The 6,000-nt window shown below is 38.0% G+C and overlaps 1 long non-coding RNA gene across 2 annotated transcripts in view; it reads right to left on the bottom strand.

The window, feature by feature from the left end:
• Nucleotides 1-1,172: 1,172 nt before the first annotated feature.
• The window catches only part of LOC136875016 (uncharacterized), a 62,769-nt gene continuing 57,941 nt past the window's right edge, over nt 1,173-6,000 (bottom strand). For both annotated transcript variants that reach the window (XR_010860341.2, XR_010860340.2), the window contains one exon: nt 1,173-1,274. This is a non-coding gene — a long non-coding RNA (uncharacterized lncRNA). The remainder of the gene's footprint in view (nt 1,275-6,000) is intronic.

Below are 6,000 nucleotides of genomic sequence, written 5' to 3'. Positions count from 1 at the left end.
GATACCATGGATGATATTCTACATCCTTCACAACAGGGCTCCAGGGGAGTGTCCTGGAGCGTGAGAATTTCGGTCGATGATACAACTGGGGAGTATGACCAGTACCTCACCCAGGTACTCTTATCTGCTATGCTGAACAGGGGCTTTGTCAGGGATAGAACGATTGGAAGGGATAGACAAGGAAGCGGGAAGAAAGCACCAGTGGCCTTAAGTTAGGTATCATCCGGGCATTTGCCTGGAGGAGAAGTGGGGAAACCGCGGAAAACCATTTTGAGGATGGCTGAGACAGGAATCGAACTCTCCTCTAGTCAGTTGACCTCCCGAGGCTGAATGGACCCCGTTCCAGCCCTCGTACCACTTTTCAAATTTCGTGGCAGAGTCGGGAATCGAACCCGGGCCTCCAGGGGTGTCGGCCAATCAAACTAACTGCTACACCACGGAGGCGGACGACATAGTAACCCCTTAATATGAATGTTATTGTTCAATATAAAATATTAACTAAAGGAGAAATAACCCATCGAACTTGCACTAGTAAGCGACCGGTGTCCAGCCTGCAGAATACGAGGTAGCGTATGACCTCTCCGCTCTTATTCTTGGCTTTGAAGAGCGGGGCCATTTTCTCACTGTCAGACAACTCCTCGATTGCTCTTTCACAATGCTGAGTGGACCTCGAACAACCCCTCAGATCCTGGGATATTTCTCTGAACTGGGTCCTCCAGTTAACAGGCAGGTTCACTACCTGTACTGATGACCGCTGGGCCGGAAAAGCAGTCAAAGTTAATTTTTATTTAACCTTTTAGCTGATGGATTTCTGGATGAGGCCATGCGCCACCAGTAACGAAATTTTCGGCACCTAACTGCCCATTTACAAAGTACTGTATGTGAGGTTCGTCCGCAACATTCGCTAAAATTATCTAGTTGACGGTTTGAGTGCAAGATTCGCTCTGAATGACGATGAGAAATTTTTCTAGAAGTGCCAACGTTAGTTATTCCTATTTTTAATACAGTAGTTCTGAAGTTGTGTTAGAAGAACACCAGTAAAGTACTCAGTAAACTCCGTGAACGAGAATTTGTTAGGTGGTGTAAATTACCTCAAAACGGACCAGGAGTAGGTTTGAATTAGGAATATACCTTATGTGCTGAAACAGAAAAATATTATAAATACACAATACTCAATATTATAGTGATCTTTAATTCCTAATTATACAGTTATTACCAGGTATCAGTTGCCTTACTAATAAACATGTTCAGAAATTCACTCTTCCGATCACCATCTGAAACATAAGAATAATTTAATTAATTATATGTCACTTGGTATCTTCTATCGGAAGTTAATCTTTTTTAAGATAATATAGATCCAGAGCCCTGTGGAAGGAGGTGATCACGAGATTAAAGTTATTAAACTTGCTTTAAAAAGACCTGTTAAAAGAGTTACATATCTGACCCACTTGGCTAGGTTTCTAACTCTTCATGATGCGAGGATCAAGTTGCGCCGCCACCTGGTACATATCCAAACCAGTATTACCAACCCATTTCTCACTATATCCCTACAGACCAGTCAGAATATCCCTGTGTTCACTCTGAAAGTCCCTATCCAAGTGAAAAGTATGAGCGATGTTCAAATGAAAAGGTACGAAAGGTCGTAAAAACCAAAGTGGTTGAAATTTGAAAATGCCGCTATGGGATTGCGTAGTGCGACATCTAGAGAAGCGAATGTAGTGTCTGGCGTAGTCATGCGGTTTGCGCGGGGTCTCTCTCATGACGCAAGGTGAAGCTCACCGTCTTTTTTTACGTCCGGGGTCCAATACTCATCAAATTCCTCGAGCGCAGAAAAAACATTATCAGTGACGAACACTGAGACACTCCGTAGCCTACCCAAGATTATCAAGAGCAAATGGCCTCGACTGCTCACGGAGGAAGTGATTCTACTCCACGATAATGCTCGTCCACACGTCTCCAAGGTCACACGAAGTGTACTGCCGATGTTCAAGTGAGAGCAGTTTGAGCATCCGTCCTACAGCCCTGCGACTTCCATCTGTTCGGTCCGCTAAAAAGACATCGCAAAGGGAAGCGCTTCCACTCGGAGGACGAACTGAAGAACACCGTAAAGGACTGGCTCCTGTCACAGCCACACGAATTCTGGGAGCAAGAAATCCTTCTGTTTGTGAAAGAGCTCAGGCCTTTGGTGATTTATTTTGAATAAAAATGCCGATTATACCCACAGCGTTATTTCCTACCTTTCCATTTGAAAACCCCTCGTAAATAAATATACATAATGTATAGATTTTATTTACTTTTGTTCTTATTCAGACTTTGCCTTCCTGTCAGTATTTTCCGACCTTATCAAGAATTACCTTTATTTATTTATTTATTTATTTATTTATTTATTTATTTATTTGTTTATTTATTTATTTATTTTTATTTCATACCACCAACGCAGATGTTTCTCCAATTATAGGTGGTTTAGTGAGTATACATTATTAAAAGTAACACATGTTAGGATGAAATTAATTTCTAAAAATAAAAATACAGAACATTATTAGGAAATAAAGCAGCAGTCGGAATTCACAGCACAATTAATACTTTTTCAAATTCCAAGTGGACTTATCGCCTAAAATACTCAATATCTAAAAAGAAAATTTAAAAATTAGAAATACAGAAGTATCAAAAACTTAAGAGTAATTATCTATTACACAAAAGAAATAAGTCTAGTCTTAAGTTGACACCAGTTAAAAGAGTTGACATATAAAGAGGAAACCATGGAATGTAAGGCATAAAATAGATATGTTTGATAAGAGATGATTTATTGCAATCAGTATCAAATCTTAAGTACAAATAATAGACGCTAGTAATGATATTTTTGATGCAGTTTTCCTTACATTTAATTTATCTACATTTAAATGAATCTTCTACCTTTAGTGACAACGTTCATACAATAATTCCTTTAGCAATCGAATATAAATAGTCTAATTAGCAGAAAATTCAAGACCATTATGGCTGGGGTTATTTACAAGCAAATTATACGTACAGCACATCTTAAACAGTGGTGAACTTCCTAGAAACAGGGTTTAAAAAATGATTTCTGAAGCATACGTTAGCTTTCTTAATGTTAAACTATAATTGTGCAATGTGTTATTTGGCAGTTCGATGCCATTTTAAAACATTGGTAGCTGTTCATCTTTCGTCTAAATTTATCCCTGTAATTTTTTGCACGCAGAAGGTCAAATATCAACGCTCTGGTAGGACAGCCCGTACGAAGTACACAGAAATCAAGGGGAATCCACGCAATGGCAATCATAAGATGAACCAGCAAAGAGCCAGAGTAACAATTACAAGGAAGCAAGGGTTTAAAACAAGATTTTCGGGATCAGATACCGAGAACGAAGAATTATCTACAATCTGTATAAAAATCAGTCTGCAGTGATAAGAATCGAGGGCTTTGAAAACAGAAGCAGCAATCCAGAAAGGAGTGAGGCAAGACTGCAATGTGTCCCCTCTCCTTTTCAATGTTTATATAGAACAGGGAGTAAACGAAATCAAAGAGAAATTTGGAAAGGGAATCACAATCCAAGGAGAGAAAATCAAAACCTTGAGATTTTCCGGTGATATTGTTATTTTATTTGAGACTGCAGAAAATCTAGAGAAGTTGCTGAATGGTATGGACGAAGTTTTGGGTAAGGAGTACAAGGTGAAAATAAATAAGTCCAAAACAAAAGTAATGGAATGCAGTCGAACGAAGGCAGGTGATGCAGGTAATATTAGGTTAGGAAATGAAGTCTTGAAGCAAGTAGATGAATATTGTTACATGGATAGTAAAATAACTAACTATGGCAGAAGTAAGGAGGACATAAAATGCAAACTAGCAAAAACAAGGAAGAGCTTTCTTAAGAAAAGAAATTTGTTCACTTCAAACATTGATATAGGAATTAGAAAGATGTTTCAGAAGACTTAAATCTGGAGCGTGGCATTATATGTAAGTGAAACATGGACGATAACTAGTTCAGAAGGAAAGAGAATAGAAGCTTTTGAAACGTGGTGTTAGAGATTAATGCTGAAGGCGAGATGAATAGATCGAATCACGAATGAAGAAATACTGAATCAAATTGGTGAGAGGAGATCGATTTGGCTAAATTTGACGGGAAGAAGGGATAAAATGGCAGGACACGTTTTAAAACACCCAGACCTTTCGAGTTGTTTTTTGAAGGAAGTATAGGTGGTAAGAACGGTAGGGTAGACCAAGGTATGAATATGACAAGCAGATTAGAGCAGATGTAGGATGCAATAGTTACGTAGAAATGAAACGGTTAGCACAGGATAGGGTGGCATGCAGGGCTGCGTCAAACCAGTCTATGGACTGATGACTCAAACAACAACATTACCAATTCAGAAAATATATTGTAAAGGCATGAGTTAGCAATATTCCCTTGGGAGAACAATGTGTTTGTTTTAGTAGAAAAATATATTCGGCCTATATACAGTAGCTTTTTTCCAGAAAAGGAAAGAAGATAAAAATGAGAAGTATTGTTGAGTATTGAATGAAGTCCAGATATTTTTCTTGTGTAAAATAGTAATGGAAATAAATCACAGTAATGATACTGAATGCGCGATACTACCAATAAGCATTAAAAATGCCAGATTACCCAATAAAACTATATAACACGAGACGAATTAAAGGTAGCGAACCAACCAGGTGCTCAGAAAACCTACAAGGTCACAGAAATACAGATTGCCAGGCACAAATAATCCATAGTAAAAAAAACAGCAGATATAACACCAAAACGTATTAAAAGTTACTATGCTGGGGGAAGACATGCAGAAATACAGCCCAACAAAAGTTTTAAAAGTAAGAGGCGTGTTGAACATATTTTATGCAATGCGAATGCATCGATAAGAAAAGGACAATAGTATTCCACGTTAAAAGAGAAAATACCAGTACACTTCCTTAACGCAACAATGGTCTAGTTTTAATTCCACGTACCTGACAATGCTCTTCCTATCCAAGATTTTCCTTAAGACTGATATCTCCCAGCCACTTATAGATATGCAGTCCATCACAACAATTTCCGCCGAGTTCATATTCTTATGCCAATGTGTTGTTAGTGTGTAAAGGAAAATCAACCTTAAATAAATTATGCTGAAGGAGTGCGTAAATATATTACTTCAGTCAAACATACATTTCTACAGTACGGTACGGTAAGGTTCATTTACCTTTACACATTGGCATAGGAAAATGAAAGAAACGAAAATTGTTCTGATGAACTGTATATGAATATGTGGCTGGGAAGCGTGACCATTCTTAATGAAAATAAGGATAGGACGAGCATTGTGGGATACGTATTCAGTATTCAGTCAGCAGTACGTAAAAATTGTTGGTTCAATCAATCAATCAAACAATACTGATCTGCATTTAGGGCAGTCGCCCAGGTGGCAGATTCCCTATCTGTTGCTTTCCTAGCCTTTTCCGAAATGATTTCAAAGAAATTGGAAATTTATTGAACATCTCCCTTGGTAAGTTACTCCAATCCCTAACTCCCCTTCCTATAAATGAATATTTGCCCCAGTTTGTCCTCTTGAATTCCAACTTTATCTTCATATTGTGATCTTTCCTACTTTTATAGACGCCATAAGGATAATGTCGAGATAGAGGAGGAGACTAAGGCCAAAGAAGTAATAAAATGTACATATGATAACAATGACATTTACAATAAGATACAAAAGTTGAAAACTAGAAAAGTGGCTGGAATTGATCAGATTTCTGGGGATATACTAAAGACAATGGGTTGGGATATAGTACCATATCTGAAGTACTTATTTGATTATTGTTTGGTCGAAGGAGCTATACCAGATGAATGGAGAGTTGCTATAGTAGCCCCTGTGTATACAGGAAAGGGTGATAGACATAAAGCTGAAAATTACAGGCCAGTAAGTTTGACATGCATTGTATGTAAGCTTTGGGAAGGCATTATTTCTGATTACATTAGACATGTTTGTGAAATTAAT

This window comes from Anabrus simplex, chromosome 5 (assembly GCF_040414725.1).
Source record: "Anabrus simplex isolate iqAnaSimp1 chromosome 5, ASM4041472v1, whole genome shotgun sequence".
Lineage (NCBI taxonomy): Eukaryota > Metazoa > Arthropoda > Insecta > Orthoptera > Tettigoniidae > Anabrus > Anabrus simplex.
Note: the sequence above shows the minus strand (reverse complement) of the source record. Positions and strands in the feature narration are given on the sequence as shown.